At 39.9% G+C, this 26,766-nt stretch overlaps 1 long non-coding RNA gene across 10 annotated transcripts in view; it reads left to right on the forward strand.

The window, feature by feature from the left end:
• Positions 1–974: 974 nt before the first annotated feature.
• The window catches only part of LOC139084538 (uncharacterized), a 95,557-nt gene continuing 69,765 nt past the window's right edge, over positions 975–26,766 (forward strand). For 7 of the 10 annotated variants that reach the window (XR_011541990.1, XR_011541993.1, XR_011541989.1 and 4 more), the window contains exons 1-2: positions 975–1,124; positions 19,331–19,460. This is a non-coding gene — a long non-coding RNA (uncharacterized lncRNA). The remainder of the gene's footprint in view (positions 1,125–19,330; positions 19,461–26,766) is intronic. The other 3 variants (XR_011541987.1, XR_011541984.1, XR_011541992.1) reach the window with 1 other exon arrangement.

The following is a 26,766-nucleotide window of genomic DNA, read 5'->3' on the forward strand; positions in this document are numbered from 1 at the left end:
CTAATGCCTCCTTTGGGAAAACTAACAGAGACTGGTTGGCAAAGGAAACTGGAAAATTTAATTTATAGACACCCCACTTCAGCATTACAAAGAAGAGGATTATCAATTTGGGGCTGTAAGACACTGGGTAAGTAACTGGCATAGTTACTCTTCACAGAATAAATGAGTATTTGGCACAGACCTTAAGAAATAGTTGTGTGACTTATAGGTGTCTCTGCTTTTCCTTGTAGCTTATCATACACAGAGAAAGAGGATAGCAGACATAATGAAATGTGCCTCAGAAGGCTGCGGTGCAATCGGAAGATCTATAAACAAGTCCTGGGAACTTTGTACTTTTCCTCAAACCAAGTGGTTAGGACCATGTCAAACTGAAACAAATTGATGTTGATAACATAAGGTTTAGTGACATGAGGTAGATAAGATGAGAAACATCAATATAAATGTGGGACTCAGGGGAGGGGGTTTTGGGTGGTGTGAGAAGTTGTGCATTGGCATCCTTTCATTAAAAGAAGTGGTGTTTTAGGGATTGCTTACCCAATAGGAACCATCAGCATGTTGTGGCTTAAACTAGAGGTCATTCAGATAAAGATTATATTTGTGAAGTAGAACTTCTATATCATACAAGGCAGATTAGATCCATCATATCTTACCTATTAGTGAGTTCCACGCTTTAAGAGGAAGATTTACAAGTATAGTTCAGAGATGACCCTGCAGATGGAGAAAAGTCTAGAAAAATGATCTAAGATTTACATCTCACATGATAAAAATGAAAAATATTTTGTTGAGGAAAGACTGAGGTTCATTTATATTTAATCCACATATTTACTGTTCCTATTGCATTTCATTCTTTCCTGAATTTTTTGAGTCCATCTTTGATAACTTTTCTTCTCTGGAACTCACTTTAATATTTCCTTTGGTGTAGTGCTCATTAAGAATTCTCTCAGTTTTTGTTTGATTGGACAACTCATTCTTTTACTTTCACTTTTGGAGGACATTTTCGTTCGGTTTAGAATTTTACGTTGGCAGATGTTTTCTTTGGGCACTTCAAGGATATCATTGTTATTACCTGCCTTCTCTATCTTCTGATGAAAAGTCGGTGTTCACTTATTGTTTCTCATTTGAAGGTAACGTCTTTTTTCTCTGACTGTGTTTTAGGTTTCCTTTTTTGGTCTTTGATTTTTAGAGGATTTATTATGACATCTGTAGGCGTATTTTCTTTGTTATTTTCTGGCTTACAGTTTTGTAGAGGTTTTTAAATCTGTGGCTTCAAGATTTTCATAATTTTTGGAAAATTCTTAAATATGATCTCTTGGCATTTCTTTTACTTCATTCTCTCTTATTTTCTTTATGGGTTACAATTACACATATATTAAACTTTTCACCAGCACCCATTTCTCTCTCTCTCTCAAATTTCTCATTCGGTTGTCTCTTTGCTGCAATTATTTTCTACTAATCTGTCTTTCACTTCATTAATCCTCTCATCAACTGTGATACAATGGCTATTAACCTCATCTACAGAGTTCTTAATTTCAGATACTGTAATTTTCAATTCTAGAATGTCAATCTGATTCTTTCTTATAGTTTCCAGTTCTATGATGAAATGCTCCATCTTGTCATGTATTTTTCTGAGCATATTAATTAAGGTTTATTTATTTATTTATTTATTTGGTGAGAAAGATTCACCCTGAGCTAACATCTGTTGCTAATCTTCCTCTGTTTTGTATGTGGGCCACCATTACAACATGGCCACTGATAGACGAGTGGTGTAGGTCCAGTCCCGGGAACTGAACCTGGGATGGAGAAGCAGAGGGCATCAAACTTAACCACTAGGCCACTGAGACTGGCCCATTAATCAGTTATTTTAATATCAAAGTCTGATAACTATACTACCTGGAATAACTGTGAGTCTGTTACTGTTATCTGTTTTTCCTCTTGATTTAGTTTCTTGGAATGCATGTTAAATTTTGATTGAGTGATGAAACTTATTTAAAAAAAAAATGGAGAGGTTCTGGATGTTTTCTTCCTCCAGAGAGAATGGCTCTTTTTCTTTGGCAGATAGTAATAGTGAGCTGACTCAAAGCTAGATTTCAGAATTCATTAAGTCTTGATATACGTCTCTCACCTGCCCTCACTGCTAGCTGTGTTTCTCTAGGATTTGCCACTGAGATTCAGGTTTATGGTCAGGGAACCTCTTCCTAGGAAGGCTGCAAGCTCCAGTTTTTATCTACAGAACTGTGAGATTACTGAGTGCTCTGTTGAAACTTTTAGGTAGTTTCTCCTCATCTATTTGCAAGTATAGGAGGTCAATCTCACTTTTCTCCATCTTACTTTTCTCAAGAATCCTAGCCTTTTAAACCCAGCTGCTTTGATAGGTGCCAAGTCCAGTTTTGGCCTTTCTACCTCTGTGAGGTTGCTGAATGCCCTGTGGTTCCTCTGTCTCTTCTAGACAAACTGTGATTAAATTTGAGCCTTTCTCCTTTCACTACTTAACATTTGGCAAGTTCCACGAGCCCTCCTTCTAACCAGGATCTTGGCTCCTCATGTCCTGGTTACCTCAGAGGCTCTCCAATGTGTTTGAACAGATTTTGCTTGTTAGTATTTTATGCAGCTTTTTGATTGCTCTCAGAAAAGTGTTTTCATGCTACAAAACACCCTGACATAGCCAGATGTGGAAACTGGTGTGAGGCTACTTTGAACAGATGCACAGGGAGAGCAGTGGCTTAGGCATAAACCCCTTGAACGCCAGGTATGTTTGTGGGAGGACAGAAGACAAAAGAACATTTGGAGTGTATTCATGTTTTCCTACCTTCTATTATATTGAGAAAAACAATGCCTTTACCCTCACTTTAGATCTTTGATCTAAAGTTACAAAGAGGAAAATATAAGTGGGCATAGCTGTGTGCTTACAGGAATTATATCTGCTCTTTGAAATGTTTTGAGATTTTCTGATGGCTTGGCACATTATCATATTTTTGTAAATATTTAATTAGTACTCAAGACAAATGTATACTCTCTAATCATTGTTTTCAAAAGTCTGTAGATGGCCATTAGTTCAAGGTTGTTAATTATATTGTTTTTAACTTTCAAATTCTTATTGTATCTCCCTGTCCCATCAACAATTGAAAAGTATGTGTTCAAATTCACCATCTTTATATTTTTCACGTTGTTTCTCTCTTAATATGTGTCTTTTAAATAATTCCTCCTTTTAAAACTGTTATTTGTATCTTTTAATGGCTAAGGCAAATACTTCAGTGTGCTTTCACTTCTCTTGCTATCCCTACTCCAACGTCTGTCGTATTGAACTTATCAAGTCTTTTAATTCTATGTTACTATGGATATATTGCTTTTTCCCTAGTTTCTTTTAAAAGTAACAATCCCTAATATCAATATATTTGATATATAATATGTAGCACATTGTATATGATATATACATATATATTATAAAATATGTATATATTATATATGCTATGTATGATACATGTATGTGTGTGTGTCTGTGTGTGTTTGTACGTAATATCATCACCTGGACTAATCTTTATTGTTATTTAAATTCTTCATCCCAAACTATTTTCCATATAGCAATTTGTGTGGCAAAGCTTCTTAAGCCTTCTATGCCTAATAATGTTTTTACAGCTCTTATATTTGAATGTTTATGTCAGTAGAAATTCTAGGTCTAAAATTCTTTCCTTATTGGAACTCTTGGCATTTATGGCAGGGGGAGATTGGTATACACAAGTGTTGATGTTGAATGAATTATAAACCAATATGTAAATGATAAAATTTCTTTAAAGAAAATAATTGCTAGCTTAGGATGAGCAAAGATTTACTAAGACACAAAAAGCACAGAACTTGAAAAAAATAATTTGATAAAATAGATTTAAGCTTCCTATCTATCTATCATCTATCAATATAAATTCTGCTTTTTGAAAGACATCTTTAAGTGTGTGAAGCAGCAAACTGCAGACTAGGAGATTCACAATTCTTATATTAAAAAGAAATTTGTATCCATCATCATAATCTAAGAAGATAAATAACCTAATTAGAAATGTGCAGAGTATTTGAAAAGACATTTCAAAAAAGAAGATATGAATGGCCAATAAGCATAGGAAATGATGCTCAACATTCTTAGTCATCAGGGAAGTGAAAATTTACACCATAATGAGAGCACACTACAAACTGATTAGAATGGCTGATATTTTAAAAATGTCTGATAATACCAAGCTTTGTTGAAGATGAGGAGCAGTTGGAACTCTCACACATTGCTGGTGACTTGTAAAATGATACAACTCTTCTGGAAAATAATTAAATAGTTTCCTATAAAGCTATACATTCACCATGTGACTCCATAATTTTACTCCTTGATATATTCCCAAGAGAAATGCAAGAACATGCCTACCTAAAGACTTGTACATGAACGTTCATAGCAGCTTTACTCATAAGAATTTGTTAAGAGGTAAATGGATAAGCGAATTGTGGTATATCCATTCAAAGGTCTTCTACTCTGTAGTAAAATGAACAGACTATGGTAAATGTAACAACATAGATAAATCTGAAAAATATTATGCTGGGCAAAAGAAGCCACCAAAAAACAGTATGTACTGTATGCTTCCATTTATAAATACAAATCTAAACTTATGTGATAGAAAACAGATCAGTGATTGTCTAATAGGGCCAGGTGTAGAGGAATGAGAATTAAGTCGTAAGAGGCTCAAGATAACTTTTAGGGTTATTGAAATTTTCTATATCTTAAATGTCAAGGTGATTACATGGATACATACATTTGTCAAAACTCACTGTAGCATATATACTTATAAATTGTGTATTTTATTTTGTGTTATTTTATTTCAATGAAGTTGATTTCAGTAAAAAGTCTTTTGACATATCAACCTTATTTTTATAAAATTGTTAAAGACAATAAGTAGATAAGAACATAAAAATAAATATAAAATTCTATCCCTTTATTCATATGACAAATAAACCTAGAAACAACATATGTGATTAACTGTAATGGATTGTTTCAGTAAGTTTGGTTTATCCATAGAACACAGTCATTAAAAATGATGATATTGATGTATGCTAGTTGATATACAAACATACTCTGAACATTTTTACATCCATTATTTAATTTTAGCCTAACAATAATAGGATGAATTTCCAAGTAAGGTTTGGAACAGGAGAGAACCATAGCTGAGGGAGTAAGTGACTTGTTATATGGGTTATAATTGAATAGAGAGAGTTCTTTGGATGGGGTATGTATATATATAGGTATATATGCTTCCTTCTTTACTATGCTGTTTCTCCTGTTATACTTACCAGTTGCATATGTGATGTTCCAATCTGATCTTTTTCCTTAAAGTGAGGGACAGCAGTATTGAGGACATCTTGTTCATGGTGGTTTGATGTACTAAATTATATTCCTCACTATGGAGACATAGTTTGCAATAGGAACCATGTAGGAAATAAGGATATCCAAACCTAATATTTTATATGAATGGCATCATAATGGACACACATTTGTCATAATTCTGGTTGAGTCAAAATGTGTCTTCTCTGTTTGATGTCATTGTTCTTTAGGGAATTTAGAGGCAAGGACAATTCTTTAGAAGGACTAAATTAGGTCTTATCTATGACAATATTTCATCAGAAGGTCAACATTTACCCCTGTATCATCCTTGCACAATGCATTTCCTCTTTTTTTTGTTATCTTCATTTTCCTTTCACTCTTTCCTTTCAAATCTCACTGATCCAGTGCTCTTATCCTTCTTTAGGATTTGTCAGTCAAATGATGTGCATGTGTGTTCACACTGAGTTGTCAGACTCGATGCATATGCCATACTCCATTCAGTGACTCATTAGCGTATGTCAGGGAAGCTCTGCTACAGCCTTTGAAACTAATTGAGTTTCTATAATGTGATACTTTGAAATTGTGATTTATAATAAGAAATACGTATTTGGTCTTTGGCCTACTTCCTGGCACAGAGCTCCTAAAACCCTTGGAATTTCCTATGACAAGAGCAATAAAATTGTCTTTTGTTATGTTGATGAGGTGACTTTTGGAAATCTCTTAGGTAAACTAAGGATGGGGGTTAGTTGCCAGGAAAACCAACCTATGATTAAAGGGTTGAAACTTTCAGTACTTACCTGCCTAACCTCCAGAGAGGTGAGAGGGGCTGGAGGTCGAATCAATCACCAATAGTCAATAATTTAATCAATTGTGCCTATATAATAAAGCCTCCATAAAATCCCCAAAAGGACAGGGTTGGAGAGCTTCTGGGTTGGTGAACACCTGTTGATTTTGGAAGAGTGGCATGTTCCAAGAGAGCATGGAAGCTCCATGCCCTTTCCCCATACTTTGCCCTGTGCCTCTCTTCCGTCTGGCTGTTCCTGAGTTATAGCCTTTTATAATAAACAGGTGATCTAGTAAGTAAGACGTTTTTCTGAGTTCTGTGAGTTTCTCTAGCAAATTAATCAAACCCAAGGGGGAGGTTGTAAGAACCTCTGATTTACAGCCAGTCAGAAATACAGGTAGCAATCTGGACTTGTGACTGGCGTCTGAAACCCAAAGAGAGGGTCATTGGAACCCCCAGTCTACAGCCAGTTGATCAGAAGCACAGGTGATAACCTGAGCTTGCAAATGGTGTCTGAAGTGGTGGTGGGGGTCAGTCTTGTGGGACTGAGCCCTTACCCTGTGGGATCTGACACTATCTCCAGATAGATAGTGTCAGAATTGAGTTGAATTGTAGGACACTTGGCTGGTATCACAGAGAATTGCTTGGTGTGGGGAAAAATACTTCACACATTTGGTTACCAGAAATGTCAGCAGTTAAGTGTTCCCTGTGAAGGTGAAGGAGACAAACAGGGAAGAAAGAAATAATAGGGAAGAATTAGGCTTGTCCCGACTCCGAAGGTAGACTGAACTGAATTTTAGATACCATTTTAGATATGGACTCACAATCTTGTTTTCCAAAAATCTTAAGGACAGATATGTTTCTGAATTTTTGGATTTTAGAAAGATAATGCAGTATATACAGTGAGGTCTGGGGCACAAACCTATAAACCTACTAATATTCTGGGGTTAAATCTCTGAATATTGATACTATATTAGTAGACTAATGTTAGTTCAGGTCTGGTTTTGTTGTCAAGTGAATTCAAGTCAGTTTTCAGTAGTATTTGCATGTTGGAACTGTGCATGAGAATTGTGGGCCACTTCTAGTTTTCCGGGAAAAACTCTTGACGTTCTTTTAGCCTGCAAGCCATAGTCCCTTCTACTTTCTTCTTTGGCTCTTCATGCCCCTTTCTTTATTCCCCAGTTTCTGATATCTGCTTCAGAACATTCTTTTGGATTTGGATTTGTGTCTGTGTGTGCATGCAGCTTTATTAAAGTACAATTTAAATACTTCAAAATTAGCCTATTTTAAATTTACAATTTGATGGGGTCTAGTAAATGTGTACGGTCATGAAACCACCATAACTTTAGAGGTTTGGAACACTTCTATCACTCTAGAAATTTCCCTCCTGTATCCTTGCAGTCAATCCCGCTCTCACTCCAGCCTCAGGCCAGGCAATTGCTGATGTCATCTCTGTATCTGGCTTCTTTCACTTAGCCTAATGTTCTGGGATTCATGTCATTATGTGTATCAGTATTTTGTGCTTTTTAATTGCTGAGTGGTATTCCCCAAAGTGCATAACTAGTCAATGGATCAAGAATATATGGCACATCTCTACAATGACATACTTAAGCAATATAAAGGTCTTGTGTTTTAACCTGCTGTCCAAATTACCAGCCCTCCAATCACTGCTCACCATTGCATGCTTCCTCAGGTTAGGTTTCCCCTCAGGTCCATTATGAGCCTTAGCCCGGCAAGACTCTCAGTAGCCCCTAAGCCTACAGGTCCCAATTAGGCAACTGGACCTGGATAGTGCAGTGCACTGGAGAACCTTGGAAAGCTAGCTGCTCTCCCCCTGGGTCAGTAGATCACCGTCATGACACTCCATGACCCACATCCAGCTATGTAGCCATGCAGGAAAGACTTTCCGATGATTATCAATTTGGCCATTCTGAGTCTGGACCCTAATACTTTTCCTACTGGGCCCAGCAGGATCTTTCTGCTTACCGCAGGAAATCAGAGATTCAGAGGTGTGCCCACATCCCGAGAATGCAGGTGTGTATACGTATGGATCAGGAGTCTAGGGGGAAACCTGTCCCCTCTATGGCCAAACTTAAGCCCATATTCTATTGTATTTGAGCCCAAATCAGCTTACTATCTCCAGGAAAAGATGCCTGAAAGGATTCCCTTCAGTGTCCCCTCCACACTTCAGATTTTTGCTTGAGCAGTGACGCTCATGGCTAAAGGAGCCAGGAATAGGGTGGAGGCAAACTAGGATGGAGAGCCAGTGGTCTGCAGGAGTGTCTAACAAACTTGCCTGCCTCCGGTAGTGCCAACTCCAGCGTGCTGTGGACTGTGAAGGCATCATTCCCCTTCAGCACCCAGCCCAAGCTCGGTGACAAGATGTCCTGTCCATGGAAGGGGCCTCTCACCACCCAACAAAAATGTTCACAAAGTGAGCAGGACCAAGCTGCTTTCAGGATTCTATGGAGGCGCTGAGACTAGACAGTTCACACTTCCTGGCTAGAGGCGGGGCTGGGGGCAGAGCAGGTTGCAGGAATGACAGGAGATACAGGTGCTACTATTCTAAAACTACAGCAATTTTTTTGTCCTGTTTCACTCAGTGTTTACATTTGGCGTTTAATAGCCACTTTAATTTCTTGCTTTGGAAAACTATTTAACTTATCTGCATCTAATTTTCCTAATCAGCAAAATGGAAGTAATAATGATAATTATTATTATTAATATACTTATCTCATAGGAATTGTTGTGAAAATTAAATGCATTAACACATGTAGTGCTCTTGGGATAGTAGTCCTGGTAATGTCTCAATGAAATGAAGCCCCTGCTACTGGCTGAATATTTTTCCAGTGGAGGGAATATTTTATGGATTATATGTAGGTAGCGAGGAGGAGATCATCTGTTCAGCAGCACGGTATAAATCTGTGTCATTGTGGACGGAGCTGCATGTCTGCAGATTATTATGTGGATCTGGACATGAATGTGAGACTGAGAATGAGAAGAACTCCTCTCAATCTACACACACATTCTCAACCTTGAGATGTTGGGAAAGAGTCAGAGAGTCAGTGCTTCAGATAGGGGGCGATGTCTAAAGGCTTCTTATTGAGGGGATGGCTGGATGGGAGGTACAGCCTATCCAATCTAGAAAGTCTCACATTTTATAACCAATGTCAGGAGCTTTTCTCTGTTGTAAATCTCTTCTATTATCTTTAAGCCTTTGATAAGAAATATTTAAACTCTTATAGGCTGGTTTGAGCCATTGTTTGAGCTCCATTCCTGCTTCAGGTGATGTAGTCAAAGGACAACAGTGGTCACCTGTGGGATTCAGTTATGATTTGGTAAGAGGTGATGTAAGGGGAGAAAGCAGTGTTTTCCTCTGAAATAGCTGGTTGCCTGAGGTGACAGATGGTGGGACAGGTAGTAAGCATTCCTTGGGGATTGCAAGTATTGCTTGGGGATAAATATCCAGTAAAATATTAGACTTCTTATGAACTCAAGTAAGATGGGGACTCAAATGATTATTAAATCGGCATTAATGAAATTCACAAATATGCAAGCCAGCAGGAGTTGGGACAGAGGAAACCCTCATACTCCAGATGATTGCACACAGAGGTAGTACTTATGCTGCCATCACGGTCTCCTTGGACAAAGCTTCTCCACATCCCAGCTACTCTTGCCTTAGGGGAGAGACAATAGAGGTGCCTGCAGATCTTCTAGCCCCTGATGAGACGGTGTTCTCTCTGGCTCTCCAAAGTTCCCACTTGACATGAAAACATAGGTGGTCACAGCATTCATTTCTCATCAATTGATTAAAACCCAGTGGTGAGATGATCCACTGCATCAACCACAAGACCAATTATATTAGGTCAACGTGGGATTTCCAGAGCCCTATCTTCTACATTGAAGATATTGCCTCAGAAACCTGGATGATGGCAGGGCCAGTGCCACTGGATTCCACCACTTCAAACAGTACTTAGAATGGACTGATCCAGCAACAATCTTCAGGATGAACTGGCCGACATATCCAAATGCTTTGACTCTCAGGACTTGTAGAGTGAGTTTGTGTTGTGTGTGAATATGAGCTCAGGGAGCTAGTTGTGCATTCAATTCTCCCTGGGGCTGCCATTGAAAATTTCTTCCTTCGTTTCCCAACACACATATCTGCATTGAGAGCAGAAAGAGAGCAACTTATGTCTTCACATGCAGCCCTTTGGTACTAGAAATATGGTGTTACCACCAGTCAGGATGGCATGCGTATTGTGGCCATGTAGACCAATGTCCATATAATTGCCACAAAATTGCCATAGGAGAATTGGTTGTAAATTATCTAGTCATGAACAGAGGGAAGTTCTTAATTTCTTAAAAATTGGAGAAAACACATATCTGCTTCCAAGACCCAGGCATGGTGATTTGGGAGCAGTGGAAAGCCAAGAGACCACATTCAGGTCTAGTAGGCTACTCCCTCTCCATCTGCTGTCATGTAATTAAGACACATAAGTACGGGGGCTGGGCATTTCTGTGACCCACAATATGATGGTCATCAACCTGGACATAGAGATAGGAGACCACATTGGGAGGTCCCCACTGAGTGCCTGTGTTTCCCCTCAATACTTTCTATCCATTGGCTGGAGACCCCTACCCCCCCACTTACCAAGGAGTTCTGCCAAAGGTAGTACTTAGACCTGACCCAGGCTCCCATTTTTCTTGCCTCTCTCTGTCCTAGACTCCAAACACGTATTCTGCTTCCTGAGAGAGGTTTTTCAGACCAGGATTGCAAGAGCTTCTCCAGTATTGTAAGCGAGACTACTCAGATGCTATAGTCCCCATTGCCTGTGCATCTGCCTGTTAGGCAGGGTATGGGAGCACTGTGTCTTGGACAGGAATGCTCCCTTTATTTCTATTTCCCCAGGCTTTGTCTTCCCCCACCTTGGATCATTTCCTGATCATCCACCAGCCTTTCTTGTCTGGTTCCAGAGGGCTTTGTGCCTGATATTGCCTGAGTAATGACATTTTAGGTATTTAGTGTACTCAGCCTGGCTCTCCTTTGCATTACATTTCCTTACACATAGAGGTATTCAGGAGAATTATATTCTTCAGGTATCTGGTGCTAACATTGTTGAGAGCTCCCACAAAGCTCTCTGAGGGGAACCCACCCATTACCTGACAAAATAGAGGGAATGGTAGCAGAGAGGAAGATGCGATAATGCTGCAGAGACTGGATAGAGTGCTCATGCTTGCATGGAGAAGGAAGCTACCTTATGCTCTGCCATCAGGAGTCCTGGAAATATGCCCCTAGCTAATTCCTGAGATGGTACTGTCACAGCTTCATACTCCCATTTTTTCATTTTTAACCCTGCTCTTGTTCATATACGCATTGCTTCAATCACCAGAGATTTATTGAAACACTTTTTTACATAATGTCTGTAGTAAGTGAAGAAAATATTTTAAAAAAATTTAAGAAATTATTAAAAATATTAAAAAATAAAAATATTAAAAATATTAAAAAAATTTTCCTGGAGGAGTTCAGAGTAGTGAGAAATAAACTTTTCATATTTACAAGTAAAAAAATTCAATATAACATGATATGGGGTTTCTCATCTGTTGCATAAAGGGGCAATGGAAGAAAATATTAATTCTGCTTTAGGAATTCAGAAGAAGCTTCAAAGAAGTTAGCCCTTGAGTGGAGATTTAAAGAATGAGTAGGGGTTTTCTATGTGAACAAACAGAGTAAAGGGATGCAGAGGGAAGCCATGCAAGGCAGAATGAACAGACAACATGTACCAAGATGATAAGACAAGAGACATCCTGGTTAATTAGAATGGTACGTAGTCCATGATCTTTTTGCTAACTAGTACTAAGGCTACCAGAGGACTGTGATGGTTAATTTTCTGTGTTAACTTGACTGGGCCACAGAGTGTGAGATATTTGATTAACATTATTCTGGATATTTCTGTGAAGATGTTTCTAGATGAGATTAACATTTGAATCAGCAGCCTGAATAAAAAGATTGCCCTCCCCAATGTGGGTGGCTTCAGCCAATCCATTGAAGATCTGAATAGAACATTGAATCCATCGAAGATCTGAATAAAAAGACTGAGTAAAGGAGAATTCTCTCTCTCTTCCTGACTATCTTCAAGCTGGGACATTGGTCTTCTCCTGCCGTCAGACTCAGACTTGGACTGGAACTTCCGCCATTGGCTCTCCTGGGTCTCCAGTTTGCCAACTACAGATCTTGGGACTTCTTAGTTTCATAACCTCATGAGCTAGTTTCTTATAATAAATATATTGGTTCTGTTTCTCTGGAGATCCTGAATAACAATAGGACACTGAGTGTCTCAGTCTGCTTGGGCTGCTATAACAAAATATGACACACTGGGTAGCTTAAACAACAGAAATTTATTTTCTCACAGTTCTGGAGGCCAGAAAGTCCAAGATAAAGATGCCAACAAATTCAATTTCTGGCCTCTTGGTTTGTAGATACCTGGCTTCTCACTATGTCCTCTCATGGCCTTTCCACAGTGCACGGGCATGGAGAGAGAGAGAGAAAGCAAACCTGAGCTCTCTGTTGTCTCTTCTTATGAGGATGCTAATCCCATTGGATCAGGACCTCATACTCATTTAACCTTAATCACTTCCTTACAGGCACCATCTCCAAATACAGCCACAGGACTTCACAATATGAAATTTCAGGAGGACGCAATTCAGTCCATTGTATGGAATGAGGGTAGTGGGAGAGGAGTCTGGACAGGTGGGCCCAAAACAAGAGGTGAAAGACTTTGAGTCTCATGCTAAGGGGTTGTAATGTTTAGCCTGTCAGTGATGGGGTATAATGGAAGGGTTTTAACTGTGGAAAAGAAATGATAAATCTTATATGAGAAAGCTTACTCTGATTTCCTGTTAAAAGAGCATTCACTAGCCATCCTTGGAATATTCTCTGCACATTTACCAATGGAAATTTTATGACAACAAATTGAAAATGAGTATTCATAACTGCTGGGAGAACTAAGGCAGGCAGAAAGTCATGGCCAGAATCTTTGAGCTATTTCAACATCTATATGATCCATGTAGTTGGACTGAAAAAAAAAATGTAGCCCACTCATGCAGCATCACCCTAATGAGCATCCCAGTGGTGCTCATTTACCCCTGTTTAGGGATTTCTCCTTGGGCTCAAGTCCTAGTGTCTTCAGTGCCTATGTTGGTTATAACACTAGGAGATCACCCCTAACTCGCTGTTTTGGTGCAACATTTTTTGGTAGAGTTTGGTTTCTTTCATCTTTAGTTAGCAGGATAAGTGGGGAATGGGAATGGGTGCAAAGACAGATTGGTTTTTGGAATTTTGCATTTTGATTGATAAATCCCACATATAGTGTTCTAGACAGTGGTAGAGACAAGAAAATACCTAACAGCAATGCACACTGGGGATTGTTTTATTATTTTTTATGTTTATTATTTAAAATGCATGCATATATGTATCTATTTATAATATATGATGTCAGTCCTAAGAATCAGCCAAAAGAGTAAGATATTACTCATCTCAGTCCAGTAAAGCAGCCCTTACTGAGTTGGCTCCACATTTGGGATTGGGCTGGTTCCTTGATCGCACAGGTTATCCTTTCTCGGCCACTTCTCCAAAGACACAAAATTTGGAAAAGTCTGTAGAGGTGAGGGCTTTGCTATTTTGGGCTCATGTGCACCTCAGATTCTCCACTCCCAAATGAGGGAAACAGGCATAGTTAGGGTAACTGATTTTCCTAAAGAACAGCATCAAAGGAATGTCAAGTGTAATATATGAATACAAATAAAATGAAGAAACATTTCCTAAAGTGAAGGAAGACCTGCGTATGCAGATTGAAAGAGCTTTCTGAAATACAGGAAAACTCAACAGAAAGACTAATGGTAAGATTTACCGTTAGGTAGCTGCTTAAATGATGATATAGTAGTCCCCTCTTATCCATGGGGGATATGTTCCAAGACTCCCAATGGACTCCTGAAACCTTGGATAGTACAGAACCCTATATATACATTTTTTCCCTATACATACATATCTATGATAACGTTTAATTTATAAATATTAATAAATATTAATAAATATAATACAATAAATATTAATAAAATAGAATTATGACAATATACTGTAATAAAAGTTATGCTAGATCTTAGCAACCTCAGCATACAATGTTTTCTCCTTTCCTTATTAAGTCGAGAACTTCCACCTTTTCACTTAAAGGAAGCACTTTATGGCTTCCCTTTGGCAGATCCCATTTGCCAGCATCACCACTCTTGTGCTTTGGTGCCATTATTAAGTAAAATAAGGTTTACTTGATCACAAGCACTGTGATACTGTGACAGGTGATCTGATAACTGAGATGGCTACCAAGTGACTAATGGGTGGGGAGGATAGTGTATACAGCATGGATCCACTGGACAAAGGGATGATTCATGTCCCAGGCGGGACGGAATGGGATGGCTCAAGATTTCATCACACTAGTCAGCACAGCATCAAATTTAAAACTTACGAGTTGTTTATTTTTGGAATTTTACCTTTAATATTTCTGGACCTTAGTTGACTATAAGTAATAGAAAATGGGAAAAGCGAAATCAAGGATAAGGGGGACTGAGTACTGTATATGCTAAGTGAAATGTCAGTAGCTATATAAGAGCTACCACTGTGAAGTGGAGACGTCAGGAAGGCTTTCCAGAGAAAGGGCATGATCTAAGACTACAGAAACAAGGATCAGATAGGGAGAGTAGAGTGGTAACGCCACTGCAGGGAGAGAGAATAATACGAGGAAAAGCAAGGAACCACAAGATGGAATCAATAGATACTTTTGAGAGAGCCTGGATTAAGCTTAGGGTGAAGTACTGAAGTTAAGTGATGACATTTTAGGGTTTGAAGCTTATCCTATAGGCAATGTAGAACCATAAAAATTTAAAGACATCCCTCTCTATATGAATTTCTGAAGATGGAATAGCAATTTAACCAGTTCATTATCAAATGGTAGGTTCTCTTACAGCATCCTATATTTGAATATCATACAATCAGCAAGACATGATTACATTCTTGCAGTTTCTGAAAGTTATGCAATTATCTTGATATTTTTGTAGCAGTAAATGTGAAAAAATATCCTTGTTTTCGCTCTTCTTTTCTTTTTTGGGCTGCTTTTAGCAGTCCGAAAATCAGCTTTCATTTTGACTGCCGCTTAACAGAATTTGATTAAAAAAGTAAACTAATTACAACGGAAATGCAGCCCTGCGAAGCTTTAAGAAAAACACATTATTTTGTTTTAGGGTTCAGTTGCTATACATTCATTTATCATCTTTATAAGCGATATGCAGGCGATGATGAATAGGCCCTGGCTTTGAATCAGGAAATGTAAATTATCCCCTTTCTTTCCTTTTTTCCTCTTTTTTTTTTAAACAAATAATGAATACTAGTAAATTTGAAGCTAACTGATGCGCCAAGAGCTCAATGATGATGCAATGCCCTGAAAGCAAAGCAAGGGCTACTCATCTGACAGTCGGAAGCAAAGAGAACTCCTAGTCCAGGGGCTGCGTAACCTGACCCGGAGCGGGCTGTGTCTCTGGTTGAGACAGCTGGTTTGGAGGACCTCTGGGAAGGTGGAGGTTGCTCTGCCATTGTTTTGTGTGTGAGCCTCCCTCATGCGAAGTAGCCTCTGCCCTCGGAAAAGCAGCAGGTGTGTTCTTTAAACCCTCCTTCATCTGGACCTTGTCTTCTAGTCACAGGACTTTGCTCTCTCTTCTTCCTCATCCAATGTTTGTCCTTCAAAGGCTGCTCAGGTTTCAGCTTCATGGGAAAGCCTTCCCTGACTGCTTCAGATTACAATTAAATCTGTTTAGAATATTGAAGATCTTTAATATATTGTGAAAAATGGGTGCATTTATAAGCAAAAAGCTCAATTTTTCAGGATCGACAAAATAAGTTTTAATGTTTGGGTAGCATTTGGATAAGGAAAGAAAATGAGAAATCACGTTCCCAATAAAAAAAGAAAAAAGGTGCTCAACTGGAGACCATGGTGAAGAGAAACCAATTTTGACTGGATGGTTATGATTGTACATATGAAGGAGGGAGGCTTTTGAGAAAGATAAAGGTCAAGATGCTCACCTCAGGATAAATCTTAAGTTTATATTACTCTCCTCATTTGGTATAGAAAAACAAACCTCAGTTGAAAGAAAATAGCAATGTGAATGTTGGCTTCAGTGGTGCAGAAAGTTATGAATACTTATTTTCATTTTCAGGGGTTTTGCAATATTTACACTAACTTGCATATAGAATGTTTAAGTTATTTGCAGGGATTCTGCAAATTAATTTAGAATCGGCAATTTACTTACATTTGGGTGGCATTTATGGATAAAGACATTAGCCATAGGCACTACTCACAAAGTTATGTGTACATCATTAATTCCCATATTCTTTATAAATTATGCCAATTTGATTTTTATGATGTAATTTTACACATATACTGTTTTCCTTTTTAGGAACAAAACTCAAGTATTTCTCCTCACTGTAGCACACAGAAGGTGTTGGTGCACTTCCTTTTTAATTTTGTTAATTTTTGTTTCTTCTCACAGTCTTTCCTTTGCTTTTATTATACCTTCTTTCGGATTGCTGAGGCAATGATTAGGCACGTTGGCCTTGGAAAAATAAATAAAGAGAAGGAAAATATGATGTTCTGTCACTTTAAAATGTAGTCCATTTCCACCAACATATTAAAAGTCTAAATATTTTATTGCCTAGGCACAATCTCATTTTTATTGCCCCAATCACAGCTCATTGGCTAGGATATGCTGGGCAGAGGAGTGAGCTGGTCAGCTAATGGCCTCCCTGCTGCTAAAATTAACTAATTGTTAAAGTAATAACCATAGACCCTCATGGCCTATTTTAATAGTCAGTGGCAATCTGGGAAATTATTTTGCTGCTTTCATTTCGGCAAGTCCTCCTGTTGGCCATTTGCACCCCTCTCTATCCTCTTAAATGTCATCTTGATGAGAAATATTTCAATGAGAATCTGCAGGGAGCTCTGGCAAGTCCCTCCAAGTTGCAATTGGGGCCTGTCGTTTCTTCTGTGAATATGGGAAGAACTTTGGGGTGCCTGGAGGTGGCCATTTATCTATTGCACCAAACTTCTTTTCCAACCTCATCTTCCCTCCTCTGCAACTTGTACCTCTCACATGACTTTGTTTCACATCTTGCTATGTCCTACTCTAACGCTAGCAATGATCTTGCCTCTTCTTTTGCTGGAAAACACTTCATCCATCTCTAAATGATCACTTCTCTCCACATTGCAGGCCCACTCATTTAATATCTCAGGACAACACTATTTTTAATATTGAGCTCTCCTACCCAGATATTCCAATATATGCTTTGCTACAAAACATTTTAATCATATTTTTGAACTTCACGTTCTCCTTTATCTGGTTATTTATTATTTCATGTGTACAAATCCTTTATTCTCAGCTAAGCTTACATTTAACCCAGAAAAGATTTCACACTTTCTCTTTTATCTCTCAGTACCAAGAATTATGTTGAATACATTGCAGATGTTTATAAAACACATGTTGAATTAAATTAAATTAGATGTGGAAATTTCAAAGTTATGCCTGCTATACAAATGTCGTGTGGGGATGTTTTCAATCCCTCATATCGACAGAGGAAGAGGTAAGTTCTAGAGACTCCTCCACCGAGACTAAATCTTCCTGAGTTTTTATAAACATGTCATTAATATGGACCCCATAGAATGGGAAATCCTAATGACAAAATTGTTAAAGTCCCCAGAGAAGACACAGAGAAATTTGTACTAAAATAACTTAGAAGAAGGTGGATGTGAGGCAGTTATGGGGCAAACATTTGAAAGCAGAGATGGAGGGTTAGTTAGCCTAGTCAAGAGGTTCACCTGTAAGGCCAATATTAACTATACATGTTTGCTCCTTATTCACTGGATCAAACATGGAGGGCCTCTGCTGGATAGCTATGAGTAAGCATACCTGCAAAGTTGGGGTTTTTTTTTGGTGAGGAAGATTGTCCCTGAGCTAATATCTGTGACAATTTTCCTCTACTTTGTAAGTGGGATGCTGCCACAGCATGGCTTGATGAATGGTGTGTAGTTCCATGCCTGGGATCCAAATCTGTGAACCTTGAGCCGCCTAAGAGGAGTGTGTGAACTTAACCACTACACCACCAGGCCAGACCCCTGCAAAGTATTTTTTAACAAAGCTTTCTATCTGTTTAACATAGTCACTAATTCAGACTTCACAAAACTTCACACAGCTCTTCTCAATTATATTATTGTGACAATATTTTCTTTTATGCCTGTTAAGACATGATTATTGAAAGTTTTTATGTATATTCATAACAGTACTATGTTGATACTAACTTTTAAACTACTTAGAAAAAGTCAAAATAAAGAGACTGAAAACCAGTGTATTGATTTCAGATTCCATGCCAGTCCTGGCATGGTCTGTTAAGGCATGAAAAGCTTCTTGGGAATTATACATTTTTATACTTTGGGTTAGTTATAGTTAACCCATGGAATAGTCATGTTCTAGATCAACGACAGATTTTAGGGGCTGGCCCTCTGGCTAAGTGGTTAGGTTCGCGCGCTCCGCTTCTGTGGCCCAGGGTTTTGCAGGTTCGATGCTGGACATAGACCTAGCACTGCTCATCAAGCCATGCGGAGGCAGCGTCCCACATAGCACAATCAGAAAGACCTACAACTAAGATATACAACTATGTACTGGAGGGCTTTGGGGAGAAGAAGAAGAAAGAAAAGATTGGCAACAGATATTAGCTCAGGGCCAATCTTTGAAAAAAAAAAAAAAAAAGACAGCTTTTAGACTAGGTTGGAACAATTGCATTAAAAAGTCCAGAGTCCTTTAAGTACCATGTTTTTCACATCTTATAAAGACCTGGAGCTCAACCTTTAAACGAGGGTTTAGTTAGAGGAGTCTTTTTGCAATTCTAGCAAGCCATAATTTATCATCTCCTTTGTACAAGGTCCCTCTTTACAGTCCTGAAGATAAATTTAACATTTGAATTTGATTTTAGAAATGTTTTTGAAAAAACCCTCTCAATAATCATGGTGAGGACTCAGACAAACTTGGATCTGTAGCCTGACTCCTCACTGACTAGCACTGTTTCCTTGGGAATATAATGGTAATATTGACCAACTTCAATTTCCTTATAGGATAAAATGGAAGTGATTGCTCTTTCTGATTTGCTTTGGGAAGTGATGAAACAAAAGATGATGATTATTTGTAAAAGAAGAATCAATAGTCGCTGAATGAGGGCCTGAATGATTCTCTGATGAGTCAAAGGTAAGTGCATCAGGGCGTGGAATTTTTGATAGTTATTTTGGTTATTTACATGTCTTGTGCTTAACTCCCAGGTTTCATCTGGGTTAAAAAACAGTTGAGATGGAAGAACAACATATATTCTGCATATATTCCATATTATCGTCTTTTTTGAATTCAAATAGGGAGGCAGAGATTAAGAGCAGAAAGTTAAGTCAGTTAGAGCTGCTTCCAACCTGATCACAGTCAACTACTAGTTATATAACCTTGAAATTCTTAGCGATCTCTCTAAGCTTGAGATTATTTGGGTTAAACATGGGGACAACAGATATATCTACTTCACAGGGCTGTTACGGGGATTCTATGAAGTAATGCTACAGTGCATTTAGCATAGTGCCTTACATACAGTAACAATAATTGTTTAATTAATAATAGCTGTTATTTCCATGGTGGTCTAGTGGTTAAGATTCAGAACTCTCACCACCACAGCCCAGTTTGTTTCCTGGTCAGAGAAGCACACCGCCTGTCTGTTGGTCGTCAAACTGTGGTAGCTGCATGTTGCTGTGATGCTGAAAGCTCTGCCACTGGTATTTCAAATACCAGCAGGTCCACCCATGGTGGACAGGTTTCAGTGAAGCTTCCAGACTAAGACAGACCAGGAAGAAGGACCTGGCCACCCACTTCCAAAGAAAGTGTCCATGAAAATCCTATGAATAGGAGCAGAGCATCCTCTGATGAAGCACCGGAATGTGAGAGGATGATGCAAAAACACTGGGCAAGGTTCCACTCTGCTGTACACAGGGCTGCTAGGAGTCAGAATCCACTTTTGGAATAAACAGTGACAAATTATTTCCATATTATTACTAAGACTATTCAAACAAATGACACTTTGGTACATGGCAGGCATGCAAAAAGAATCTGTACAGTGAGGCACTGCCACTCTAAAATGACCTGATTAATGACCCATGGTGGACTGGGTGTGAAAAGGAAGGAGAAAAGCCATGAGGAATGGCTGCCACCTGCACAGGGGCTGTGACGATGCAGTCTCCAGGACAAATCACCACTTGCCTTCCTTTGGGAGCCTCAGAGCCCCACGAGAGCTTTATGAGGGCAGCTGAGGGAGATTTGGGGGGTCCACTCAGTGATTTTGAGCCTCCACAGAGAAAGAAAGCTGCGCTGAAGAGAACTGAATTCTTTGCGGACAGGAATGAGGTCCTGTGCTGAGAAAACCACAGTTACAGAGCCAGGCCTGGGATATTTTCAGTATGAACCAAGTAAACCCCAAACCAAATTTCTCTCCAGCTTCTAGAACCTTGAGAGCAACAAACAGAATTCAAAGAGCATATGTCAGCAATTCTAGGTCAAATGAGAGTTTTAGATTAGAACAAAAAATTATGTGTGCATATCTGTGTGTGTGTGTGTGTGTGTGTAGGTATATTCTATGCATTTTTCAAGGCCTTACTCAAACCTTTCTTCCTCCATGAGTTCCCTGTAGATTATTCTTATGTCAGACCCACAAATTCCTGTAGCACTGATTGTCTCTGTGCAGTCTGACCCATCTCTAGTAGAGCTGAGCAGAGTTGTTCTTGTTTTTTGGTTTTGGCGAGGAAGACTGGCCCAGCTAACATCTGTGCCAATCTTCCTCTATTTTGTATGTGGGATGCAGCCTCAGCATGGCTCTGCAAGCAATGTGTATGTCCCCACTGGGATCCAAACCCAGGAACTGGGCCATGGAAGCAGAATGCAAACCCAACCACTATCCGCCACCAGGCCTGCACCAGAATCATTATTTTTAAATCCATATTCTTTGCTCAGCTAGAGGGTAAGTTTCCTGAGGACACAGCCTTTTCTTCAGGTGTCCACTAACTGCAGACGTTAACCCCAATTTAGCCCCATCACTTAGCAAGGCGCTAGATCCTTAGTCTGCGCTCATTGCAGAAAATAGAATCAGTGCTTACAACAAGTAAACAAACCAAAAAAAAGAAAACTTGCGAAGTACGTGCTAAACCATCGATGGTGTCTTCTTCTCCTTGAAGGTAATGCTAACTTTGGGAGTTGCGGGGGAAGGTGGCCCATCTGGTTCTCTGACATTTTTCTGGAAATACCATCGAAATGAAAGTGAGAAATGTGCTACGAACTGAACAGTCATGATCTCCCCTCGCATCCGAAAGGAAGATTGCGAGTGTAATGAGCATAAATCAAGGCTGGGCTTGTCCTGCTCGCATTGAGGCAAAGCAGGTTTTCCTTTAAAAAAACATCTGCCATAAGGAGATTTAAATCGGGTGCTCCTGTTTTTAGAAAATCTCTATTTCCTTACAGGATGTCGACTTTGATCGCTAATCCCTGGAAAATGTCTTTTAAGAGCTACTCCAATTGGCAGAAGTGCCGGAGAGTGGGCGTGGGCAGGTGTGGGGAGAGGTGGGGAGCAAAAAACCTCTTTTCCAAGCTGAGGTATTATTTTAAAATAAAAAGACAAGTCCCAGAGGCTCAGGGTTCTGACGATCCCCTCTGTGATTCCAAGAGCGCAGGCCAGGGACACCGTTGGAAAATGTTTCTTTGGCGGGTCAGCAGTTTCCCGTCCGCACCTCTCCCTGGCCAATGGCGTTAATGTGCGTTTGTCAATACTGAATTTCATTTGCCGCAGAGCAGCTTAGAGAGGGAAGCACATCGTGTTGCATTTTCCTTGCCTCTCAAATTGGAGTTCCAGCTTCTCCCTAGCTTTGTGTTGTCAGCAAAACGTAATGCGTTTACAATCGGTCTCTTGATCTGAGGTAATTACCTGCAGGAGAAAGAGCGAGGGTAAGAACCCAACAAGAGAAGCCTTGTGTCGTCGCGCGGTGGGCTGCTGTCCGGAAAGTGTATCCGACTTGTCAGATTGGTTCAAATTAAATTGACACGGTGCTCTTCCAGGCATCACCGCGGTATTATACATCTCGGAGCCCTTTTGGGCAGTAAATGCCTTCAGAGTTAAAAAGGCATGTGCAAAGGAAACTCAAAGGAGCCAGCAACAAGGACAGAGAGGATCTCCGGGAGGACCCGTTAAAACTGGCTATGAGAATGCCGAGGTTATGTTATGACTGAAGCTCAGTTTTAGTCTTCTCTCAGCAATTTTTACTTCTGTGCCACTGTGACAGAGGTGTCCCCAGGCCTTAGCCATGAGGCCTTGGAACCATTTTTTTCTGCCTCCGGCTCCATTTATTTATTTATTGTAACATTTATGAGCTCCATCCAGGGAAGCTGCTGGGTCCAGCAGCATCAGCCCCAGCCTGAAGGGAGACAGAGGGATTCTAACCTTAGCCTTTCCCTGATGGGCCTGGTGACCTTGGCCAAGTCATTTAACCTCAACATGCTGGGGTTGCCATTTATAACTGAGCAGGGGAGTGAATGAGCCCTGGATCACCTCGACAGGGTGTCAAGAGGAATAACTAATTAATGATTGTAAAGCACTTTGCAAACAGAAAGTGCTGTACAAAATGCTTAATATTAATAATAAAATGCATTCACTGCAAGCCTCCAGGCGTATGTACAGAAATAACGACAGCAATTAAAGTAACACGCTAACAAAACTCATTAACCCTCAAATCTCCTTCTGACCGTATTTGGCTGTTGTAGCTTCGTGGCTTTCTTAAGGCTGCCAGGTGGTGCAAGGCGGCAGGCTACGAGGGAGGGCATGGCAGCGGGCTCTCCCTCACTTTCTAGGCAGATTAGCAAGTCACTGGTTCTGAGAGCCAGCAGTCCCACAGCCCCATCTCCATTCAGCCTTTCCTCCCTGTTTCCCCATGTGGATCATTTCCTTATCTCTGTGCTCTAGGAGCCACTGCCTATGTCATTAAGCACCCTGAATGGCTCTTCTCTACGTTGTGTGCTTCATTTCCTTCCATGTACCTGTGACTTTTCTCTGCCTAGACTGTAAGCTGCTTGAAGGCAGGGTTTCCCTTGTATTATAATCCCCTAATTCCTAACAGAGGACAGTGCAAAGGGCATGCCCATAGGTGTCTGTGGACCAAAGGGCAGACACTGTCCTCCCTGGGTGATTGATTAGATGAAGGGATGTTATTTAAAATATGCTACACGCACTGGTTATCTTGTCCTGGCAAGCTGGCAGCCATTGGTAAGAAACTCCTGATGTCTGTCAGGGAGGAAAAGTTATGACCTTGGGAGGAGTGGAGAAGGGAAGAAAGGACCTTTTACTCTGTTGTTCAGAAAACCTACAGCTTTGAAACTAGGGGAAAATGAAAGCTGAAATTGAGGGTGTCACTTCAGGAAGAGGAAAGGAATTAATACTAAATGCCTTGAGTAAGCAGAAAACAGAGCAAGGCCTGAGGGGACCACAGCTGATAAGGGACGAAGGGTGGGAATGACATGCATGGCTAGAGACCTCAGAGTGTTGAGGGAGAACACCGAGGACTTTGTGAAGACAAGTTGAACACCTTGTATAAGGTAATTTTTCTATTTTCTTTTTGTAAGAATGAATGGCTAATTTGAAAAAAAAAGAAGTCTTTCTCCTTAACCTCGTTTCTCCTCTTCTGTAATAAGCTACCGTTTTGGTTTTTGTTTCTCTTTAACTTTTAGATTTCATACCTCACCTTGCCCAGAGCGCTGGCTCACATTAGAATTTTTGTTAGACACTGCAATAGTGTCTTTTACAGAAAATAAAAGTGGTATGTAAACATATTCCTGAGGCACCGTGAGTCAAAATTTAATCTGATTCTGAGTACGATATTGTAATACAGGATTGTGATATGGACCACTAGATTGATAATGCAAACTGTTTTTTATAAAAAAGATTACCACGTATAGTATAAGAAATGGGCTCCAAATTGTAAATAAGAATAGTATAGAATTTACCAAATGTTATATAAATCAACTAAGCAAAAAAAATAAATAAATACCAGACATTCTATTCATTTTGATTGTTTAAAAGAGATTCCCTGGAGAAGAGCTTCTTAAACAGTAATGAGGAGCTTTGGTTTTAGAAGAAATAGCCAAGGAACTCCTGAGCAGCGTTGGGGCAGGGGACTATAAGGTAAGGTGCTGGGGAGGAGGAATTTGCTGTGAAAACACTGGAGCCATTTAGGGTACGGTGCCTCTGAGCACAAATGTCTGCTTATCGGGGAGAGGGAGGGAGTAAGGAAAGAAGAAGGCGGAGGGGAGAGGAAGAAGCTAACAGCACACAAATCCAACACTGAGTGACACCCGAGTATAGAGAGAAAGATGCTGTAAGAATCCAAAGCAGAGGGCGGAGAGTGGGGAGCGTGGGGTCTGGAGCTCTGTCCTGACAGAGGCATGTTATGAAAAATATTCTTGATTTTTGGCAGCCACTCCACAGATGATTCCCTCCTGTGGAGAGCTGGAGTGATTGTGGACAAGCAGTTGGGGAGATTACAGGTCTGGAGATGACTTGGGGAAAAAAACTCCTAAAATTACAAGAAAAAAAGTCAAGAAATGATATTGAGGGAGCACAAGCCTCTATTTCACGGCCAAATCAAAAACTCCCTGACTAGGAAATTGATATTCTGCCTCCAAGTCTCTTTCCTGAAGCCTGGGCACAGCTTCCAGAGGAGATGGCAGAAGAGGACAAGTGGCATCAGGGTGCAAGCTAGGATCCAATCGTGCCCCCAACTTGTGTGTCCTTGAACCCGTCCTGCACATCTGTCAGCCCAGTTTTCACCTATAAGGCAAAGCATTTGAGTTAGACAATCTGTAAAGTCCTTTCCACCTCTAATATTCACTGAACTCCATGATGTTGAGTGTCCAAAGTGCGTCTTTCATACTTACTCAGTGGCTAAGAAGCTGACTTAGGTGAAATTTCCATTTCATTGAAGCTACTCTAAGTTTACCAGAGTGTGCAACTTGAAGGTTTCATCCCCATGGTGTAGAGTGGTCATCAGCCAAAATCCATTCAGTATGTCCAGCCCTTTGATAAGTACTGAAAGGATGACTTTGTCTCTGCTCTTGAGGAGCTTACAGTCCAATAACTGAGCCACATAAACAGATGAAAAATGATAAAAGATAAGAGACATCACTTTGCCCTTGTGTTTCATTGCCAAATTAGAGCTATAGACTGAGAGTGATTTGAGTTTAGAGGAACATAAGCTTTCAGTGGGTTGAATGGCCAGAGGCAAGGGAGAGGTGTGAGCTGGACCTTGGCGAGCAAATATTCTGTTCATCCAAACAGCCTCTCCTTGCATCCTGATTCCTGCTGGATAAACAACCACACATACATGCACACACACATGTGCATGCTCACACACACCTGGAGAAGAAGTCAAATCTCTGTCAGAGCGGAGCCCTTAATGAATCTCTGTTGACTAGGTTGAGACATTGGAGATGAGGGGTGCGAGTGGCTGAAATCTAGAAGCCAGCATTTTAGTGAGTTACGGCCTGGGAAAACTCCCCTGAGATTAAGCAGTCACGAGGTGGTAGATCAACTACTAAACTTGGGGTCAAGAGTCTTGGGTCCAAATCCTCACTCTGTCATTTACTAGAACTCTGAATTTAGAAAAATTTCTTACACCATTTGAGTCTGGTGTGAGACCTGAGAAGTTTTCCCTATATTCTATTAGGCCAGGGGGTTACAAATAGCAAAGTTGGAGGCAGAGTGGGAAAGTCTGGGACAAGCATGAAGATCCTGGGTGTACAGGGGATAATTGGCAGAGGTCAAAGATGCTTCAGCAAGGGTAGCTGTTGGGTGTTGAGCATTGAGATTATTGGCTTACTCTGCAATTTGGACAAGAGTTGCCCTTTCTGACATGTTTTCCCCACTCTTATGAAAATCTAGGATTTCTTCACCTTTGTGCACTCCACTTTTTCAGCAAACACATTTAATCAGCAGCTATGATTACACTGTGCATAAGTGCTAGGAATAACAACGACCATGTAATTTATGGCCCAAACCAGGAAACTATTGGGAGTAAAAGAGGTGCTACTAATAATTATAATGGCTAACAATTGGAAATCAAGCTCGTCATGGGGAAACTGGGAGTATGATAACATTATCCATAAGATATCCCTCTTTCTCCTCAAAACATCATTAATTCTTCCTCTTTCCAAATTAGGAGCTTCGTCCATGTACCCTCACCAGACATTAAAGATTTTGTTGAAACAAGCAAACAAACAAACAAGCTACCTTTTAGGAAACAAAGAATCCCTAAGAAACAAAGAATGCTCAATGTTAGGAAATTGAAGCTCAAAAAGTTATTTATTTTGAAGAAGAATGGTACAGGATGAATGTATGTATACATATGTAAAGAGGAGAGTTTGTGCACACCTAAAATCTAAAATCTAAAATCTAAAATCATGTGGTCCTAAATTATGGCTTTGTGTGTGT

The sequence above is a fragment of the Equus przewalskii genome, chromosome 7, assembly GCF_037783145.1.
Source record: "Equus przewalskii isolate Varuska chromosome 7, EquPr2, whole genome shotgun sequence".
Classification (NCBI taxonomy): domain Eukaryota; kingdom Metazoa; phylum Chordata; class Mammalia; order Perissodactyla; family Equidae; genus Equus; species Equus przewalskii.